Source organism: Mus musculus, chromosome 9 (assembly GCF_000001635.26).
Source record: "Mus musculus strain C57BL/6J chromosome 9, GRCm38.p6 C57BL/6J".
In the NCBI taxonomy this organism is placed as follows: domain Eukaryota; kingdom Metazoa; phylum Chordata; class Mammalia; order Rodentia; family Muridae; genus Mus; species Mus musculus.
The window spans coordinates 114,808,537-114,831,196 of record NC_000075.6 but is presented as its reverse complement, the minus strand read 5'-3'; the positions used below and the strand labels follow the sequence as shown (position 1 = coordinate 114,831,196).

Sequence of the window (22,660 nt, the reverse complement as noted above, 5' to 3'; positions counted from 1 at the left end):
TCTCTGGGCACGCTGGGCACACCTGGCACGCTGTCGGTTCTTGTTTGCCTCATCGCCTCCTAAAGCCAGCCACTCACCAAGTCCATGCCCCACCCCTCCCCTTCCTCCTTCTTCTTAAAATTTGAAGCCCTTTGTGGGAATCAGGTGATGTTTCCTAAGTGGTGTGGATCTCGCTGTCTCAAAATCTCAGCGCCCCCAAAGCCTCCCGCACACCTCTGTTAGTTCCAACGATCCCGTGCTTTCTTTGCCTTCCCCTCTCCTCTCATGGCTATTGCCCGGTTCTAATGTCTACAAGAAGCCAATACATTTCAAGCTTTATATCTTATATATGTGTGTGTGCCACATATGTTTGGGTGCCGCAGAAGACTGTCAGATCTTTGAAGCTGAAGTTGCAGGCAGTGCGAACTGTCAGGAACTCGGGGGGGGGGGGGGGTGGAGAGAACAACGCTCTAAACGACTGAGCCATTTCTCCACCCCCTCAGGATGGTTTTCGGCACTGCTCCATCTCACCAGGCCCACACAGTGAGCACTGGAGGTCGAGTCTCCAGCGTCCTCTCTTTGTCCCTCCCATTTGGAGGAGCTACTGGTCTGGGTGAACTCATTTAGTGCTGCTCCCAAACTGCAGGCAACCTTTTCACCTGCTGGCATTAGTTATTTATTTATTTACTTATTGAATAGGTAGCTAGCGTTTCCATGGTGCCGTTTTCCAGTCCTGTGGTTAGAGAGAATTGTTTAATCTTGAAAAGAAGGCAGGGGTGTGCTGGAGATGTAGTGCAGTTGCCTGAGGGCTTTTCTGGCATGCCTTTAGCAATGGGTACCTTAGGCCTAGCAGGGTGGTGCAGCTCGGAGATGCAAGCAGAGGAAGAGGGCCTCAGAGTTCAAGGTCATCGTTTGCTACATAAAAACACTCCTTCGGAATAACAATAATAACAATAATATTAATAAAATAACTATATATATATATATATTTTTTTTTTTTTAGGAACTGGGAGAGGAGGTAGAACGGAACAGAATTCACTCTGCTGATTCTGTTCTTTAGGAAATGGACCGACAACTCTAGTAGTAGCTGCCTTTGAGGGTGACCAGGGTGGACAGATACTGTGTCTTTGTCCCAAGCACACGGCTCTGCTTCAGTGGAACTCATTGCTGCCATGTAAAAACCATCTATCAGAAGATTTAGATTTCTTTGGAAAACCGAACAGACGCACAATGCCGAGCCTGTAGTAATTATTTTGGATGCAGGAAGGACATGCCCTCTGCACTTTTAACAGATAGTTGGGCAAGCGGCGGGTGTCGAAACAGAGGCCACAAGTAGCCTAGACCAGGCTAAAACCTGTTTTTCTCTTTTGACAGTCAAATCGCTATGGCCTGAGGCAGGTGGGTGACTACTAGGTCAGAGGTGCTGGGGATGAGACCTGGAGCTTTGTGGGTGCCACCAGGGACTGCCTGGCTTTTCCTCTCTTCCCTCCTCCATAGGTACCCTACCTGGCACCGCCCTTTGTACCTAGCAGACTAGTGATCAGTACCATTTGCTGAGTACTTGAAATTGTTGCCAGCGTTCTTTTTAACTCTCCACAGTGAGGTAGTTGAAGATGGTGGAAATTTGACTGGTTTAAATAAGATCAAAAAGGAGTCTAACACATCTCGAACGTTACACGAGGCTGAGTTCATCATGTTGGAGGGGTTCAGCATGGTGGGGTGTAGTTTATCATGGAGGGTGGGATCTCGTCTTTGTGGTACAGGTATAGTTAGAACTTGAGAGTTTGTTTGTTTTTGCTGGGGTGGGGCTGTTTTTGTTTGTTTGGGACAAAAATCTCTTTGTATATTCTTGACTGGCCTGGAATTCACTCTGTAGTCCAAACTGACCTCAAACTCTCAGAGATCTCCCTGCCTCTGCCTCCCCAGTGCACCACCATACCTGGCAGATGAGTTTATTTCTTATTAGCGTTAACCAAGTACAGGAGGACCTGGTTTGCTCTCGTGGCTGTTTCTTCTGCTGGAGGTAGAAGACTCCCAAACCTCAGTCATCTGTTGTTCTTGGATGTGGAGGAAACTCTCCCTATGTTCACTGGAGCGGAGGTGAAACATGCAAAGACTGTGGCAACTCCTGCTGGAGACACCCTCCTCGCGTCTCACGGAGACCACTGGGAGGCCTAAAGGAAAGCCCTTGTGATGAACACAGTGACAACCAGAAGAAGTGGGAGGGGTCTAAACCAGGCCTATAATTATGACCCCAGGTGGAGTCAAGTCTTGATTCAGTGGCCTCAGCTGTTTCTGTGGGGGAGGGGGGCTCATCTTCCTGCTACCTTCCTGCCACCCCGACTTTGCAAGGGGAAACCCCTTGCTCCTGAATTTACCAGTCAGACTCTAGCTATTTCCTGCAACCTTATCATGGCAGGATGCTGGGTCCAGTTTGACTTTAAGCTCTGTTTTCCCTGGAACTCTTCTGGTGGCCACCCTTGAAAATAGTTCCCTTGGGGGCTGGAGAGCAAGTGTTTAGACTACACAGAGCAAGTGGGTTCTTGGCTATGAGGTACCACGGTGGGTTCTAGGGTTATAGAACCCACATGGTGCCTCATAGCCATCTGTAACTCCAGCTCCTGAGGATCTAGCACCCTCTTCTGGTCTGTCAAGGGCATTAGGCACGCAAGTGGTGCACAAATAAATTGTGCAGTCAAAACACCCATACCCCTTAACTCTGTATGCATGAGTGTGTGTGCATGTGTGCATGTGTGCGTGTGCGTGCGTGTGCGTGTGTGTTCCCTTTAAACTGTCTAGGTTATGGTATTGGAGTTCTGTAATCCCAGCATTTGATAGGTCAAGGAAAGAGGGCCAAGACTTTGACATTTATCCCCTGGATACACAGAGATTTCAAGACCAACACAAGCTACCCACATGAGACCCTTGTTTCGTTTTCAGACAGACAGACAGACAGACAGACAGACAGACAGACAGTGAGACAGGTTGAATAGAGTTGTCATAACAGAAGGAAGAGAGGGAAGAGAGAAGCTGACAGAAATCTAGGATGGTCAGATGAAAGCAAAAGATGAAATGTTTTTCTTTCTGTCTCTGTCCTTCATCTCCTCCTTCCCCTCCCCCCTTTGTAAAGCACAGCCCCAGCGTGTATAATTCTGTGTTTCTCTGTCTTCATTCCACAGGACCTGGAAGTAAAAATATTTGGTTGAATGAATTCTGCATGCCAAAAAGGAAAAGGCCTGTCAATTGTTTGAGGGGAAAGTTTTGTTTTTTCCTGTCACTATTTTGGGAACTCTCTGGTGTCTGGGCTGTTAGAGCAGAAAGATTTGACGGTGTCTCATGCCTTGTTCTCAAGAATGCTAGTGATGGATGTAGGCTTAGCCTGTTCTCTGTTTTCTTTTCTCTACTTTCTGCTTTCCTCTTTCTTTTTTTGAGACAGGATCATACTATGTATCCCTGGCTGTCACTATGTATCCCTGGTTGTCACTATGTATCCCTAGCTGTCACTATGTATCCCTGGCTGTCACTATGTATCCCTGGCTGTCACTATGCATCCCTGGCTGTCACTATGTGACCCTGGATGTTCTAGAACAGGCTGGCTTCATACTTACAGAGATCCACCTGCCTTTGCCTTCCAAGTGCTGGGATTAAAGGCCCATGCCACCATGCCTAGACCAGATGCAAATTTATGTGGCTTTTTCTTGTGAGGGAACAGTTGAAGCTGACCCAGGGATCCATGCCCTCAGAGGCACAGCTAATGTAGTCTGACCCTTTGCCCTCTGACCTAATGGAAGAACACACACAGATAGGGAGGATAGAGAACGGTCCTTGAATCTTGCTCCCAGAAAAGCATTGGTTGTATACTGGAGGTGGCTTGATTTCAGGTCAGGTGAAATGCAAGGGCCTTGCTTTATACATGAAGATCTGATGCACACAAAGAAATAGTAAATATACAAGTGAGTGTGCTCACTCAGGCTGTAATCTCAGCACTTGGTGAGCAGAGGCAGGAGGATTGAGAGATTAAAGCCAGCCTGAGCTACACAGTGAAACCCTGTCTCAAACAACAGCAAATTAGTAGTAGTAGTAGTAGTAGTAGTAGTAGCAGCAGCAGCAGCAGCAGCAGTAAATGCATAATAATAAATACATAATACTAAGTATATACATGAGTGGTGAGATCTACTTGCACTCTGGGGATGACTTAAGACTGTTCCCATACCTGTCCTCTGGTTTGGACCTAAAGTACGAGTTATATAAGATACTGCTGTTAGCTGATAAGTGGATAGTAGTCCAGAAACTTAGAATACCCAAGATACAATTTGCAAACACAAGAAAATCAAGAAGAACGAAGACCAAAGTGTGGATACTTCATTCCTCCTTAGAATAGGGAACAAAATACCCATGGAAGGAGTTACAGAGACAAACTTTGGAGCTAAGACAAAAAGATGGACTATCCAGAGACTACCCCACCCGGGGACCCATCCCATAATCAGTCACCAAACCCAGACACTATTGCATATGCCAGCAAGATTTTGCTGAAAGGACCTTGATATAGCTGTCTCGAGTCAGGCTATGCTAGTGCCTGGCAAATACAGAAGTGGATGCTCATAGTCATCTATTGGATGGAACACGGGGCTCCCAATGGAGGAGCTAGAGAAAGTAACCAGGAACTGAAGGGGTTTGCAAGCCTATAGGTGGAACAACAATATGAACTAATCAGTACCCCCAGAGCTCGTGTCTCTAGCTGCATATGTAGCAGAAAATGGCCTAGTCGGCCATCATTGAGAAGAGAGAGAGGCCCCTTGGTCTTGCAAACTTTATATGCCCCAGTACAGGGGAAGTGGGTGGGTAGGGGAGCAGGGCAGGGGGAGGGTATAGGGAACTTTAGGGATAGCATTTGAAATATAAATAAAGAAAATATCTAATAAAATTCCTGTAGGTGTCTCCAGACTGGAAAAAGATACTGCTGTTTGGAGCTCAGTAGTGGGTGTAGACTTCTCTATACTATTTTCACAACTTTTTATAAATCTATAATTAATTTGGGGGACTGGAGAGATTGCTCAGTGGTTAAGGGCACGTATCACTCTTGCAGAGAATCTGAGTTAAGTTTCCAACACCCATGAGAGGTGGTTTCGAAAGTGCTTCTGACTCCAGAAGATCTGACCTATGACCTCCTCAGACCCCTGCACTCACGTACACCTAAACCCCAGCCCTCGTACACACACAGCTAAAACTGAAGTAAAAGGGGAGCCTTTTGTAAAGCTGAGCATAGGAAGGGCTGCAGAGCTGGAGCCAGTCCCATGTCATCGTTGATGAAGAGTGACTTTTTTTTTTTTAGATCTCTTAATACTTACTGTGACTACAACTGTATGCTGAAACACATCATGTCCTGACAGAGATGTGTTTTGAGAAATGCATTATCACACCATTTATTTGTTTATTTATTTATTTATTTTTGGTTTTTCGAGACAGGATTTCTCTCTTTAGCCCTAACTGTCCTGGAACTCACTCTGTAGACCAGGCTGGCCTCGAACTCAGAAATCTGCCTGCCTCTGCCTCCCAAGTGCTGGCATTAAAGGCGTGCGCCACCACTGCCCGGCTTTCCCATCAATTTTATCACATCAAGAGCATCACAGATGATGCAACTGAAACCTAGATAACATATATATATATGAAACATATGTATATATGTATATATGAAACATATGTATATATGAAACAGCCTAATGCACCTAGGCTTGTGAGGAAAACATCAGGAGGTTGTCAAGTTCAACGAAAACCATCCGGTCAGGAGATGTGACAGAAACTAAGATATTTGATGCTATTACCAGCATAACATACAGCACTGTTTTACTTCGGAGGGGGGTTATTATTATTTGTGTGCACAGAGACCAGGAGATTATAGGTGTGTGGTCTGTACTGTTGGCTCGCTTCTGCACTGTGGCCTGGAAAACGGCTATTACAGTGTGAATCACTTAATTATGAAAAGTTCTAAAGTTAACATGCAAGCATTTTAAATCTCTAAAATTAAAAATGAGCCAGGTGTGGTGGCACACTTACACATGAGAGGCGGAGCTCAGAGGTGGAGCACAGGAACACTGTCCCGTTTGAAGCCAGCCAGTGCTACACAGTGAGACCCTGTGTCATAAAACAAGCCAATGAATGCAGTTTCATGTATCAACGACTAAGACAGATGTGGCTTGATGGAGGGCAGCGATCGGTGCAGTGGTTCATTGCACCAGGCAGTGCTATTTGGCACAAGCTTGTTCTCTACGCTGCTGGTCACAGGTGCCCGTACAAGCACTTTGGAAGCCAGGCACCATGGTCCCTCTTTGTCCTCAGCTTTCTTTTGTGTTCTTTCAGTCACACGCAGTCATCCAGGGTGAGCATGGTGCAGGACATTCTGAGAGGTATTTGAATACCTTGTATTAGAGTCTACCACTCTAGGTGTTTGGTTTTACTTCTGGTTGGTGTATGATTTGAATGTCAAATGTTCCTCCCGAGGATCAAGTGTTTAAGCACGCGGTCCCACGTGGTCCCCAGTAGTGGGCAGTGTTTTGGGAGGTTGTGGACTTTTGCAGAGGTGAGTCTTGGCTGGCTAAAGTAGGTCAGTGCTATGAGGTGGGCTTGAGGTATAGCCTGGCCTACTTCTATTTAGGTTTATGCTTCTCATCCACCCAGTGATATGGCAAGACGGCAAGACGCTGTCTCTCACACCCAGGCAGCAACCCCAGCCACAGACCCACCCCCAACTCCGTCATAAAACTGTGAGCTACACCATGAGTTGGTCTTGTCTGTGGTTTGATCCCAGAGATGAACAAGTAACTAACATAGTTACTGTTAATCTTTAACTGACGTAATCTGTGGATTATGTCCCCTGCTGATACATGGTTACAGTAGATCACCGTGGGGCTGAAGCATAGCATAAGGAGGGTCGTTGATCCCTGGTAGACATGTCAGTTCTACCACACATGGGTGGGCACACTGGCTTTCTCACTGGCTGGGAAGAAGCCACCCCTGAACGCTAAGCAAACTTTGTGAGATTTTAAGGCCAATTTTTTTGTTTTGTTTTGTTTTGTTTACTTTGTTTTTCGCGACAGTGTTTCTCTGTGTAGTCCCGGCTGTCCTGGAACTCACTCTGTGGACCAGGCTGGCCTCGAACTCAGAAATCCGCCTGCCTCTGCCTCCCAAGTGCTGGGATTAAAGGCGTGCGCCACATGCCCAGCTTAAGGCCAATTTTTAAATTATAATTATCAGTGCGTGCGTGTGTGTGTGTGTGTGTGTGTGTGTGTGTGTGCAAGTCAAGGGGCAACTTAGGATCTCAGGGATCAAACCCAGGCATCTTTACCTACCAAGTGTGCCCTGCCCCCCACCCCCACCCCCTGTGCCTGGATTGACTGTACAAAGCCTTGTGGCTCAGGCTGGTGGAGACTGTCGCTGTTGGGCTTCTCTGCAACGTGATGAACTTGACTGGATGGAGAAGTTCCTAGAGGGCAGAGGGTGTTTGTGAGGGTGTTCCCAGAGAGGATTAGTTCAGCGGGAGGACCTACCTTGAGAGGACACAGCAGCACCCTTCGGCTCGGGCCCAGCTGGAGTAAAGGGCGGGAGGCAGCTGACAAGCTTGTACACTCTCTAGGTTTCCAGGCCCCTGGGATACAATCCCCGTTCCTCACACCCACTCCATCATGGTGGATGGAAACTTTTGGAAGGCTGAGCCCAGCGGACCTTCCTCCTTTTACATTGTTTTCGTTTCACAGCATGAATGCCTGACTAACACAAGGCGTAACAAAATAGCCTCAGCCCCGGACTCCTTGCTGCGAACATTCCCCAGGGAAACCTGTCTAATGCAGAGGCCAGGTAGGTCCAAGCTCTAGGGTTGTGAGCCCGGCAGGACTCTTGGGCCCTGAAAATGCCCGTCTTCCAACTAGAAGGGGAGTACTATGCAGCGGGGACACATTACTAATGCCTTCTGCTTTGCCGTTGGCTAGCAGGTACATGCTACATTCCCTAAGTCATTACTACCAACCACCACACCTTAGGAGGTTGCTTTGAGGACCAAGATAAAACTAGATATAAAAGTATGTGATACCTAGCCAACAAGTGTGTGTGCATGCATATCTGCAGGTTCATGTGTGTACATGAACACTAATTCAGCATATGGTTAAATTAAACATTGGGGTCCTGGAAATAAGAGGCTGGTAGAATACACAAATATATCTCAGTGTTGACAAGATGAGAAGAATTGAAATAAATTAAAATGCACACTGCTTTCTGCACTCCCCAGCCTGTGGACAGGAGCAATCAAAGCCATGGTGTCATGAGGCTGGACAGATGGCTCGGGTAAGAGCAGATACTGCTCTTGCAGAAGACCCAGGTTTGGTTCCGAGCCATGTCGGGTAGCTCACAGTTACCATTACTACAGTTCCACGGGCAGCCAGCGCCACGGGCATCTGCGTGAACACACACATAGAACTAAAAATAACAAAAATATAATCTTTAAAAAAACAAATGGCAGGAGAGATGTTGGTCCTGGCTCTGGTTGTGAGGAACTGGGGGGTGCTGGGGGGATGGTTTGGTCAGTCAAGTGCTGTCCGTGAAAGCATAGAGACCTGAGCTCAGTCCCTCAGAAGTCACCTAAAGAAGTGCAGCCCAGCATCGCAGCATGGCTGTGCTCCCACCAATAAGAAGGAGAGGAAAGGTGCACAGGGCTCCCCAGACAGCCAGTGTGACCAAGTCAGGGTGCTTCAGATTCAGTGAGAGGCCTTGTCTCAAAACCACATGATGGAAACGGACTTAAACTGACACCTGCCACTGACCCCTGACCTCCCCGAGCACATGCGCGCAGCGGCACCTGCACGCACGAACACACACACACACAACTTGCCTGGAGATTTTTGGTAAGATTATAGATGTGACCACCGGAAACCTGAGGAACATGGTTTCCCAGCTGACCCCTGTCCAAAGTGGGATTTTTGTGCTTAGCATTTGACATGGAATAAATGACTTACCTATGGCTTTAAAAGAAATAATAAAATCTTAGTTCGTGTGAGATATACTATTTTCTTGGCCTATTTTATTGTGGGCCATAAAACGAAGGTTCCAGAAGATTGAGTCACTTGACAGATGGCACATAGCTAGACTGGAGTCTAACCCCAGGTCACCTGAGTGTGCGTTCCACAGTCTCTGTATCCAGGACTCTGCAAACAAAAATGACAAGTCCTTGCTTCGGAGCTTACAGCAGAATGGAGGAACTGACATTCATTCATGAGGGGAACTAAATGCAAACACGGGGAAGCATTTCTTAAGACGCCTTAGATACCAGTGGCTTATCAAATTTGAATCAAATACTGAAATACAAATTAGCCCTGGTTTGGGATGTCTGTTCACTTTCAGGATGAAGACATCAAGACACTGAGGCTCAATGGTGCTCAGCAGGTTAAGCCAGGAATGAGAAAGGCCGAAGTCCTGGCTTGTCTCTTAAAGTCTCTTTTATAGCAGCAATCACGAGATCATCCAGGGAGCATAAATGACTGCGGAGCAATGGCGAGTGAGCCCGAGGCTGCAGCCTCCATATTTATTCCAACCAGGGCACCACATAGAGATGGCCCGGTGCGACCGTGGTAAAACCATGGCCCCCGGGAAGTAGTTCCAATTTTTTTTTTTTTTATTTCAGAGAAATGCTAAATCTAAAGTTTTGTTTTTTGTTTGTTTGGTTTTGGTTTTGGTTTTGGTTTTTTTTTTTGTTTGTTTGTTTTGTTTTTGTTTTTTTTTTTTTTTTGGTTGTTTTTTGTTTTTGAGACAGGGTTTCTTTGTGTAGCCCTGGCTGTCCTGGAACTCACTCTGTAGACCAGGCTGGCCTCGAACTCAGAAATCCTCCTGCGTCTGCCTCCTCCTGCGTCTGCCTCCCGAGTGCTGGGATTAAAGGCATGTGCCATCACAGCCCTGCTAAAGTTTATTTTTAAAAAGAAAAATCCGCAAATGTGATAAAATGACTAAACCTCTTTCTTGAAAGACTATGTGTGTTCAACGCTGCGTGTACCATTGGGCTGAGCTCCTTCTTCTACTGAGAGCCACAAAGGAAAACTAACAGCATTTCCCCTAGATAAGCAGCAAGTGGGAGGTTTTAGAGAGCCTCAGCATCGAGAACACACTCCTGAAAAGAGATTTAAGCTAAATGGTAGAGGGACTAAAGAGGGTCCCAGCACTGTCAGGAGGGTGCCCGGCAGGTCCCACCCACAAGTCCATTCAGCTTGATCCGATGCCCTCTTGGATTCCACAGGGTCTTTTGTTTGGTTGTTTGGTTGGTTGGTTGGTTTGGTTTGTTTGGTTTTTCGAAACAGGGTTTCTCTGTATAGCCCTAACTGTCCAGGAACTCACTCTGTAGACCAGGCTGGCCTCGAACTCAGAAATCCGCCTGCCTCTGCCTCCCAAGTGCTGGGATTAAAGGCGTGCACCACCACTGTCTGGCCCGTGAGGTCTCTAGTTACTTTTCTATTGCTATGAAGAGACATTAACATATGGAAGAAAACATTTCTTAGAGCTCACAGTTCTAGGGAGTTAGACTCTGTGGCCATTATGGCCATGACGGTGGGGAGCATGGTGGCAGGCAGGCAGGCACTGGAGCAGTAGCTGAGAGCTTACATCTGACCACATCAGGAGGCAGAGAGAGGAGACAATGGGGATGGCTTTGGCTCTTGAAACCCCAAAGCCCGCCCACCCCCAGTAACATATCTCCTCCAATCAGGCGACATCGCCCAATCCTTCCAAAGCAGTTCTACCAACTATAGACCAAGTGCTAATATATGAGCTTATGGGGGCCATTCTTATTCAAGCTACCACGCATGGGTGCTGGCTCGCGCGCGCACACACATACACACACACACACACACACACACGCTTTAAAAAATAAAGCATAAGCCAATTCCATTTCTGTACAAGAGTAGTAAGCAATTTCAAAATATAAGTTTAGAAACCTACAATATCTATGATGTTTATGGAACAAAGGTGTGAAATGTCGTTGAAATACAACATTTTATTTTATTTTATTTTATTTATTTATTTTTTGAGACAGGGTTTCTCTGTATAGCCCTGGCTGTCCTGGAACTCACTCTGTAGACCAGGCTGGCCTCGAACTCAGAAATCCGCCTGCCTCTGCCTCCCAAGTGCTGGGATTAAAGGCGTGTGCCACCACTGCCCGGCGAAATACAACATTTTAAATGAGGAGAATGATAAATGCCGGGCCCAGATGGAGATTGCTAATACTGTAAAAAAGTCAGTTCCAGTCCCACAAAGTGGCTCGGCATGTCACTGTGCTTGCTACCAAGTCTGACGATCTGAGTTCTATCCTCAAATCTACAAGGTGGAAGGACAGGACAGAATCTTAGCAAGTTGCCCTCTGAACCTCCATAGAAGCGATGTCTACCCATCCTACTAACTAACTAACCAGCCAACTAACTAAAACAATGTAAGAACAGATGTCTATTCTCTGACAAACAAAGCCATTTAAAATAATTACAGTCCAGCTGGATGGTGGTGGCACAAACCTTTAATCCCAGCACTCAGGGGCCAAAGGAATGTGGATCTCTGTGAGTTCGAGACCAGCCTGGTCTACAGAGTGAGTTCCAGGACAGCCAGAGCTACACAAAGAAATCCTATCCCCCCAAACACAAAACAAATAGACGAACAGATAAAGAAATACAGTCCACATCCTACCAGTTCTGTATGGGGATACATGGTGTGTGTGTGTGTGTGTGTGTGTGTGTGTGCGCACGCGTGCGCGTGCGCGTGTGTGTGTGTTTAGGTGGGATAGGTTGTTTGATAGGTTAAATGTGAAGGCCAGCTATGGATGACTGGTGTTGGAAGGCAAGCCTTCAGAGCCAACACACCTTGCTGGTGTTTCCCAATCTATGGTCTGTGTTTGCATTTTCAAGGATTATTAACAACAAATTTCTTATATTAGTTTAATGCTGTAAGCAAATTCTGGACATCTGAATTGGCCTGCAGCCTGCCATTATTTCAGAGCAGGCACCTGTGTTTGTGTTTACAGTCACCTTGGTAGTGAACTGTAGTGCTTTGCCATGGGCTCGTGACATTGGAACAAAGACTGATTATCTAAGTACCCAGCTAGGCCATGGGTAGGTCAGTCATGCCACAGACCAAAAAGGGCTGGCAGTGGGCAGCTGTGCTAGCAGTGGGAGAATGGCATAAGCAATGGGAGTCGGCGTTTTGGGGGTTGCTAGATGACATGGGCATTGTTTGGATAAACCTAAAGGACTCTGCCTGGCTGTTAGCAGTAGCATCTTTGCCTTGTACATAACGGTTTAGCGTCATAAAAGTAAGTAAAGTTGTTGGTTTGAAATTCGTTGGCTTACGGTTTTGTGTCTAATTTGAAATTTTGATTCTATATGTATGTGTGTGAATGAGTGTATGTGTGTAAGTGTGTTTGTGTGAGCATGTGTTTGAGTGTTTGTGTGTGCAAATGAGTGAGCGTATGCATGTGTGTGTTTGAATGTCTGTGTGTGTGTGTGTTTGTTGTGTGATTGTGTGTTTGTATGTGTGTGTGTATTTGTTGTGTGATTGTGTGTTTGTATGTGTGTGTTTGTTGTGTGATTGTGTGTTTGTATGTGTGTGTAAGTGTGTGTGAGCGTGTGTTTGAATGTTTATGTGTGCAAATGAGTGAGTGTGTATGCATGTGTTTGTGTGTATTTGAATGTCTGTGTGTGTGTGTTTGTTGTCTGATTATGTGTTTGTATGTGTGTGAGTGTGTGTGTGTGTGTGTGTATTTCCTTGTGAGGGTCAGAGATTGACACAGGGACATACATCTTCTTCATTGCTTTTCTGCCTTGTATTTCCCCAGATTTTTTTATTTTATTTTATTTTATTTTATTTTATTTTTTTTGGTCTGACAGTTTCATACATTTAGTGAGTAGAGTTTAGCCATTTTTGCCCCCATGTCTTTTGGAACCCCCTCCTTCTCCCACTGTCACTCCTCTGTTGTTTTTTTTTTTTTAACCTTCTTTTTGTGTGTGGCAGCTGACCTACCCTATCTCCTGAAATAGGATCTCTGCTGAACCTGGAGGTCCCCGTTTTGATTCAGCTGGCTGGTTAGGGAGTTCCATTCTAAGAGTCCACCTCTCTCTATGCCCTGATGCTAGGGTGCAGGCACCTGATGCTGCACCCAACCTTTTTAATGTGGGTGCTAGGGATCTAACCCAGGTCCCTGTGCTTAGAGAACAAGCATGCTGCCCACTGAGCCACCTTCCTGGTCCCCTACTTTTAGACTCTTTTTTTCTTCTGGATGTTCCAAAACTCAGCCATACTGTGGGCTGCTTTAAGAATTGTTTTGAACCAAATGTGGCCGCACATGCCTTGAATCCCAGTACTCCAGAGGCAGAGGCAGAGGCAGAAGGGTATCTGTGAATCTGAGGCCAGCCTTGTCTACATATCAAGTTCCAGGTCGGCCAGAGCTACGCAGAGAGAGCCTAATTCAAAACAATACAAATGAGTTGCTTTGACTTTAGGCCCATGAAGTAATCATTCATGATTGAGCAGTACTGAAAGAGACTGTCAGGTTTGTCCCTGATCCTAGCTCTTCCTACATGTATCCAGATGAGGAAAAGGAGCCAAGAGAGAAGCACACGGTGAGGTTCTACATAGTTGGATACACAACACAGGCTCCTGAATTCTACTAGAGACCCTCACCTGTGTTCCACATTACCACTGTGTTGTGTGTCTTTCCCAAATTAAACTCAGTTTTCAAATAGGCCTTGACTAGTTAATGTGTCACATGTCAAATGATCAAAGCATGATAAAAACGCGTGGTAACTGCCCCCACTTCTATTAACCCTGCACCACACACATGATGTGAGAGGCTTTATTGATCCGTCTATATGTGGGCTGGATAAGCCTCAGATGAGGCTTTCTTGCACATTGGGGGGCACCTAACAGTATTCCTGAACTCCACATATCAGATGTCAGTAGCACACCCCCGACGAGTCATGACAGTAAGAAGCTCGTCCAGGCATTACCAAAGGCCCCAGTGGGGGCAAAGTCACCTCCAGTTGAGAAATCCTTTATGCAAATAGAAACACATGTGACCGTCTGATTTTATTTTCAGCCCTGCCTATAATGGAAAAACAACAGCCTATACACACATCTTTTTTATTTATCATATGCACAGGGTGTGTGTGTGTGTGTGTGTGTGTGTGTGTGTGTGTGTGTGTGTATATTTCACAAACTACTTTTAAAGGTTTGTTTATTTATTTTATGTATATGAGTATACTGTCACTGTCTTCAGACACACCAGAAGAGGGCATCTGATTCCCATTATAGATGGGTTGCGAGCCACCATGTGGTTGTTGGGAATTGAACTAAGGACCTCTGGAAGAGCAGTCAGTGCTCTTAACCACTGAGCCATTTCTCCAGCCTCCCACAAACTACTTAATATATGAAAATAATATATCAAAATATATTTTGTTCATTTTTTGTTTTTTTGTTGTTGTTTGTTTTGTTTTGTTTTGTTTTGTTTTTCTCTGTGTAGCCTGGAACTCACTCTGTAGACCAGGCTGGTCTCAAACTCAGAAATCCGCCTGCCTCTGCCTCCCAAGTGCTGGGATCAAAGGCATGCGCCACCATGCCCGGTTTATATTTTGTTCTTATGTGAGTGGGTCTCCTGTTCTCTCTGGACCATATACCCTTCTTCTGTGCTTCAAATAACACACAGGAAGTCCCTCCCATCAGACTTCTCCAGCAGTCTGTCATATATGCCAATTTTACTTCCCAGAGTTGGGCTGATCGTTCATCCCTTCTATGAGTAGACCGGTCTCTCTGACCTAGCGGTACATCTGTAAAGCATGAACACTGCCAGACTGCAGATGGGTAGTCAGTGCGTACAACAAGCCATGCGTACTTCACGTGGCCATCCAGATCTTGGTTTTCTGTTTGCTTGTTTGTTTAAGTTTTATTTATCTGGTGATTTTCTGTGTATGGGTGTTTACCTACAGGTATGTCTGGTGGCCACAGAGGTAGAAGAGAGCACTGTGTCTCCTGGGACTGGAGTTATAGATGAACTGTGAACTGCCATGTGCGTGCTGGGTATTCTTAACCACTGAGTCAACTCTCCAGCCCTGTAATTTAGATCTGAAGTGCCCCCCATAGAATCATGTGATAACTGTCTAGTCCTCAGATTCGCTCTGTTGGGGCATGGCCGAGCCTTTAGGAAGTGGGTCCTGCAGGAAGTCTTTAAGTCATTGGTGGCCTAGTGGATTTGGAAGTCTGTTCCCCTCTTCCGCTCTGTTTTGACTCCCAGCTATAAGGCGAATGATTTTCTTCTTGTGTGTACATTTGTCCTGATGTCTCGCCTCCTCACAGTCCCGTGGTCTCGGGTAGTTGTCACTGTACAGACTGCTGGCTAGCAGACATGTCAGATGTGGCTATGTCCACTGGGAAAAAATCATCTGGGACCCGTTGTCCTGTGTTGGGTTTGGGCTTCTCTTTTCCAGTCCCATGACAGTCTGCTTCTGGAAAATCTTGCCTGCCAGCCTGAAAGGCTGTGTGAGTGCTGACCTCCGGTATTCTCTGGTGCCTTGGAAAAGGTGCCTGTGTAAATGTTGGTGTTCTTACCAGAGCCAGAGGGATCAGGGTTGGGGCCTCCTGCCCTTGCTACACAGACTTAGTTGGGAAAGACAACCTCAAACAAAGCAAGGTCAGGTGGTTCAGAGGGTGACAGTACTTAGCCTGGCCAATAGAGGGCACTAGAGTCCTCCTCCCCAATGTCCATACTGTAATTATTTTAATAAGTGGTTCTAAACACTTTTCCCCACAGCTCCCGCCTCGTGTGTTTTTGTGCTTTTTCTGGCCGATTTATGAGCAAAACACTGAACAAGGAAGACAAACCTTCCTAAGAAAAAGATAGATGATGATGATGAGTGTGTGTGTGTATGTGTGTGTGTGTGTGTATCCGTGGAGGCCAGACAGGGTGACAAGTGTCCCGCCATACCACTGTCCCCTTAATTCCTTTGAGCCTCCTGTTTCTGTCCCCCTTCCCCAGTCTCTGTGCGGCACTTAGAGACATGCCCACAGCCACAGCTGGCTTTTTATGTGGGAGCTCTGAGGATTTGAACCTTCTTCCACTCTTCCCACTGAGCCATCTCCCCAGAGCCCCATCCTTACCCTTTTTGACCAGGCCATTCTCATCGTTGAATCAGCTTCTGTGACCTTGTAGACACAGTGAGAGCTGCCCCGCTCCTCCCCCCAGAGGATGTGTGGTGGGTGTCAGCCCCTTTCACCTCTGGGGTGAGCATTCTGGCTGGCCTGCCTGTTGGAATCCCAGCAGTGACCTCATAGCACAACCATTGAAAAGAAAAAAGAAAATAGTGTTTCTTCTGCTGTTCCCTCGCCTGCCTTGAGGACTTGGCTATTGGCTTGTGGTCGTCAAACGGGGAAGCCCTTACACCTCAGGGGCACTTGGCAGTTAAAAGTAAGACCTTGTATGTGAAATGGTACAGTGTGTGTAGGGGAAGGATTTGGAAAATGCCTTGGGAATTAATTCAGATGAGAGTGCACATACCTATAACTCTAGCACTTGGAAGGCAGAGGCAGAAGGGTCAGGAGCTCCAGGCCAGCCTCATTTACTTAGAGTCTGAGGTCAGGCGGAGCCTCAGAGTGAGACTCTATTTTTAAAAAAATCAAGTGAACTGACTGACGAGAAACTTGAGGGTGGAGGTGATGCGGGAGGCTTGTCTCTTCTAGCAGGTTGGGAGGTGATGCGGGGGATTAATTCCTCCAGCAGGGTGGGAGGTGATGCAGGATACTGACTCCTCAGGTAGGTTGCGTGGTCATTAACAGCTCACAGAATTCCAGCCCAAGTCCTGTAATCTAGCCAAAATGGTTGTATATGTGTGTAAAGATCTAATGTAGAGATGCTGGGCTGGGAGAGATGGCTTGACCGTTACGAGCACTGGCTGCCCTTCCAGAGGACCCTGGTTCAGGTCCCAGCACCCACATGGCAGCTGGCAACCATCTGTAACAGCAGTTCCAGGGCTGCATAAATGAGGGGCACAGACTCGAGTGCAGGTAAGACATCCATATGTATAAAACAAGAATAAATCTTTTAAAATTACAAAGCAAAACACACATAAAAAACATGTGTGGCTGGAGAGATGGCTCAGCGATTAAGAGTACTGGCTCTTCTTCCAGAGGTCCTGAGTTCTATCCCCAGCAACCACATGGTGTCTCAGAAACCATCCGTAATGAGATCTGATGCCCTCTTCTAGTATGTCTAAATACTGCTACAGTATATTTTCATATAATAATAATTTTTTTAAAAAATGTAATTTTTTCTGAAGTATTTTCAGTCTCTTAAAAAAAAAAAAAAAAAAAAAAAAGCCGGGTGTGGTGGCGCATGCCTTTAATCCCAGTGCTCGGGAGGCAGAGGCAGGTGGATTTCTGAGTTCAAGGCCAGCCTAGTCTACAGAAATAGTTCTAGGGCAGCCAGGGTTACACAGAGAAACTGTCACAAAACAAAACAAAATTCCTTTTTCTTTTAGTGAACCTGGTATTCCCTCCATTCAACTTCTGTTAATTAAATTAAAGGTGTCCTAGCCAAGTGTAGGCGCTTGGGAAGTTGTGGCAAGAAACTTAAGAGCTGAGGTTAACCTGGGCCTCAGATCAGCAGAGTGGCTCATGCTTTAATCCCAGCACTATGTAGACCAGGATAGCCCCGAACTCAAAGACCCTCCTGCCCTCTGGCTTGGCATGGCTGGTAGTCATGGCTTCCTGGGGAGTGGAGACCTCTCCTAGTGAGATTTTTCAATATTCTCTTGAGAGCATTAGTGCTAAAAATTTGCAAGCTTTTCTTCAATGTGTGCTTAGGGCTCGTTTAGTGTGTGCATAAACATTTTGAGATCCCCAGTGTCTTAGTCAGGGTTTCTATTCCTGCACAATCATCATGACCAAGAAGCAAGTTGGGGAGGAAAGGGTTTATTCAGCTTACACTTCCACATTGCTGTTGATCACCAAAGGATGTCAGGACTGGAACTTAAGCAGGTCAGGAAGCAGGAGCTGATGCAGAGGCCATGGAGGGATGTTCTTTACTGGCTTGCTTCCCCTGGCTCGCTCAGCCTGCTCTCTTATAGAATCAAGACAACCAGCTCAGAAATGGTCCCACCCACAAGGGGCCTTTCTCCCTTGATCACTAATTCAGAAAATGTCTTACAGCTGGATCTCATGGAGGCATTTCCTCAACTGAAGCTCCTTTCTCTGTGATAACCCCAGCTGTGTCAAGTTGACACAAAACTAGCCAGTACATCCAGTGCAGCCAGGCTTCAGTATCAGTGTAGTGTGGCATCAGAGTTGATGTATGTCTGGTGGGCCTGACCTGACACATGTCTCAGTTGTGTTTCTGTGTCTAAATACAACATAGCCAAGGACTTAGCCTCAGATTTGAGACAAGAAACATCATTTATCTGGGGCTTATTCTTTGTTCCCGCGAGGTGGTACATTTCGGAACCTCCTGGTTTGGTTAGATTGCCGCAGCATCGAATGTGTATATAGTTGTTTGTTCTCCCTCACCTTCAGTTTTGGTTGGCTGAGTTTTGGCTTTGCAGTGCACCTGTGAGGTAAGTCTTCTGCCACTGAGCTACGCTCCCAGGTCGCCAATGTTTTCGAAATTGGAAACCTAAACAACCCTTGAGAAAATGGAAAAAAACAATACAAAGTCCTTTATGTAATTGTTTTGTTGGAGACAGAGACTCCCTATGTGCCCCAGGCTGCCTGGTTGGTCTGGCCTGGCTACCTTCCTCTGCCTCCTGAAGGCGTGCTCCTCAGTTAATGTACTCTCTATCCCTTTCTGTGAAAATGTGGGTTATTTTAAATTTCCATAGATTTTTTTTTACACTTATTTGTGCGTGTGAGTGTGTGTGTGTGTGTGTGTGTGTGCATGTGTAGCCTAGGCATGGCTTTGGAAGTTGGCGGACAAAGTGATGAAGTCAGTTCTCGCCTACCATGTAAATCCCAAGGGTCAAACTCAGGTCACCTGACTTAGCCACAAGCACTTTTGCCCACTGAGTCATCTCACTGAGCCTTGCTTCCTTTTTTGTTTAATAACAGAGAGTTGCAGGCACCTAGTCCTTCCTCCCTAAGCAGCTTTGGGTACATCTCCCAAGAACCAGGGTGCTCTGTGAAGGGACTGAAGGAGCTAACATCCCGGACACCCACAGTGAGGCCCAGATCGCCCTTCACACTTTTCTTCTCAGCCTTTTGTCTGAGGCTGAATCAACTCCAGTGTCCTGTGTCTTGAATATCTGGATCACTTCAGGCAAAAGACTTTACCTGATAGAGAAATAAGTCAAGATGTTTTTAGAGAGGCTGTGTTGAGGCTTCTGTTATTCGGCTTAGCAAAACTATAGCATGTGCTACACTGTGTGTCTGGTGGGATTCACATTACATGGCATATGATAATAGATTATCCCAAATTAGTATTGCAAACTCGGTCACATAGGGTCTTATGACAAGGACTTAATAAAGTCCATGGGGTTCTACATGATCCTATGAATGACGTGCGTGCATGCGTCCGTCCGTGCATGCATGCATGCGTGTGTGTGCGTGCGTGAATGCGTGTGCATGCATATGAGTGCATGTGGAGACTGGAGGACAACTTCATCAAGTGTTGTTCCCCTGGAGCCATACACCTCGCCTTTTCAATCGAACCTCACCACATCCGAATGCTTACGTAGGTGCCGAGGATCAAAGTCGGGCCTTTTGAGAGGCAACCGCTCCTCTTACTAAGATATTTCCACCGCTCCCATGAGTGACTTTTCTTTACAGCTTCCCCCCACCCCCCCAAGGACCCATCATCCCCTGATGATCTACTAGGCTTCCTGTTGCTCTCTCGGTGGAGGAGGGCTGGGGAAAGAAGAAGCATAAAGGAAACAATGTGTCAGGTCAGATCTCTGTAGACCCTCACTGCCGCTTCTTTCCTCGTTTGCAAGGAACGGGTGAGGAGTACTCGTGGTTGCTAGATGATTCGACTCGCTATAGGACCAAAGGAAGCCGTGCCTCTCTCTTTCTATACAAATCCTCCAAGGCAAATATTTGTCTGGAGTCAGTAGCCAGAAACAATTGCTGAAGGGCTGCGGGGGTTATTACGGCGCTTGGTGTTTGCCCAGAGGCACACATGGGATGAGGAGGAAGGATTCCTCTGACTTAGTTACATGTTAGCTTTCCTGCTGCCGATAACAGTGCAGACCAGGGGACTCTGCTACAGCGGCACGCTAGATAAAGTCTCTACACAGCAGAGAAAAGTTAGCAGCTCATACCATTGACTCAGGGAGACACATTGAAACTTGGTAAATAACAAGCTTCCAGGAAGCTTATGAGGAAAAGAAAATCGTTGTGCTCACACATGAAAACTGAAGTGACTCACGTGTTTAATCTTCCCCACAAAGCAAAGAATCAATACGTTGGTTTTGGGCTAGTGGATAAAAACTACCATCCCCAGGAGGATAAATGTTGACCATCTAAGTCCCCTGTGACTGCTGGAGGAAGAGGAGGAGGGGGAGATCCCTTAACGGCAAATATGTTTATTTCAAGTATATTAAATATTTCCTTCAAAGCTGTCTTTGAAGGGTAGCTTTGTGTAGCACAGGTTTTTATTTTGGCTCTCTATATCTGTGTGTGTGTGTGTGTGTGTGTGTGTGTTTGTGTATCATCTATATCTATATCTATCTTTCTGAAACAGTGTTTCACTATGTAGCTTTGGCCGGCCTGAAACACATACAGATCTGACTGCTAAAGGTGTGCACCTCAATATTTTGTTTTGTTTTAAAGATTTTTATTGTATATGTATGTGTGAGTGGCTGCATGCATGCTGTGTGCCATGTGGATGTGGTACCCAGGGGAGAGAGATGTTGGATCTCAGCCGGGTGTGCTGGTGCATACCTGGTCTACAGAGTGAGTTCCAGGACAGCCAGGGCTATACAGAGAAACCCTGTCTCGAAAAACAAAAAACAAACAAACAAAAGAAAATGTTGGCTCTCTTGAAACTGATGTTAGAGACATTGTAAACAGTCCAAAGTAGGTGCTGGGAACCAAACTCAGATCCTCTACTTAAGCAACACCCACTTTTAACTACTGAACCATTCTTTCAAATAAAGAATTTGGAGGGGTTGGAGAGATGGCTCAGAGGTTAAGCGTGCCAGCTGTTCTTCCAGAGGTCCTGAGTTCAATTCCCAGCAACCACATGGTGGTTCATAACCATCTATAGTGAGATTTGGTGCCCTCTTCTGGCCTGCAGGTACACATGCAGGCAAAACACTATATAATTAATTAATTAATTAATTACGTCTTAAAAAGTTATTTTGGGGACTGGGTTATAGCTCATTTGGTAGAGTGATTGTGTAGTATACACAAAGCTGTGGGTTAGATCCCCAGCAGGGCAGAGGTGTGTGTGTAGGGGGTGTCCCTGTAATTCAATCCCAGCACCTTGGAAGTGGAGGCAGGAGGATCTAAATTTAAAGATCATCTTTGGCTACACATTGAGATTCAGACCAGCTAGAGATACATGAGACTCAGAAAAGAAAATGTTGGTCCTCTTTCTGACCCCCAAAAGAAGTCAGACCTGGTAGACATTGCGGGACTGAGGCAAAGTGATCAGCTGGGTCCTGTGGCTTTGCCCCATGAAACATCTGGCTATGATAAAATATCCTGACAGAAAGTGAATCCTGAAGGAAGGGTCTTTGGGCTTCCGTTTTGGGTTACGTCTCATTGTGGATGTGCTGGGGAATTGAGCCAGGGCTCCATGCATGCTAGGCAAGCGTCCTACCAACTGTTTTCCTGTTTACCCCCTTTTTAAAAATCTGTACGTTTTGCTTGTGTACGTGTCTGTATGTGCACCACATGCATGCCTGATGCTCTCAGAAGTCAGAGGAGGGCATCGGAGCCCCTGAAATGGAGTTACAGACGGTTATGGACCTCAGGGTGGATGCTAGGAATCTAATCCGGGTCCTCTAGAAGAGCAGCCAGTGCTCTTAACTACTGAGCCATCTCTCCAGCCACTTTGTTTTACTTTCTAATTTGAGACAGAATCTTTCTCATTAACTCACTCAAGCTGACCTTGAATTTACTTTGCGGCCCAGATAAGCCCCAAACGTGTGATTCCCCCATTTCAACCTCCTGAGTAACCGGGGTTGCAGGCCAGCACTACCAGACCCAGCCAGACCTTGTTGACTCTTAACAATCAAGATTATGATAAAGAAATGTAAACAGTGGGGCTTATCTATGAGCAAGCCGATAAGCTAACAGTAGCAGCATTCAATGAACAGGCACAGAGCAATGTAAATGACTGAGCCTCAAACCGTACCACCAGGTGTCAGATGCTGTGATGAGTCAGAAGAACCAGGCTGGAGAGTACACATGCTAAGTCAGGACTGGTCCATAGGCTACTCGGGCTCACTATGGAGAGCATAGCAGACAAGCCCACATGTATGTTTTTATACAGCCTGCAAGTTAACAGTGGCTTTTATGGGACCGAGGATATAGCCCCACTGGTAGAATGCTTGCTTCGCGTGCGTGAAGTCCTAGATTCGATTACCCAGCCTTGTACAAGCCAGATGTGGAGGTGCACATCTGTAATCCTAGCACCAGGAAGGGAGGGGGAGAGAATCAGAGCTCACGGTCGTCATTAGCAAGT

The 22,660-nt window shown here is 46.3% G+C and overlaps 1 protein-coding gene across 2 annotated transcripts in view; it reads left to right on the top strand.

The window, feature by feature from the left end:
- Cmtm8 (CKLF-like MARVEL transmembrane domain containing 8) overlaps window positions 1-22,660 on the top strand; it is a 54,810-nt gene that overhangs the window by 12,956 nt on the left and 19,194 nt on the right. Inside the window, exon 1 of one of the 2 annotated variants that reach the window (XM_011242999.2) lies at window positions 12,175-12,307. The exons of the other annotated variant lie outside the window; for it this stretch is intronic. The gene's annotated coding sequence lies outside the window, so the exon portion shown is untranslated. Of the gene's footprint in view, window positions 1-12,174; window positions 12,308-22,660 lie in introns of those variants that run through there. 2 annotated transcript variants of the gene reach the window in all.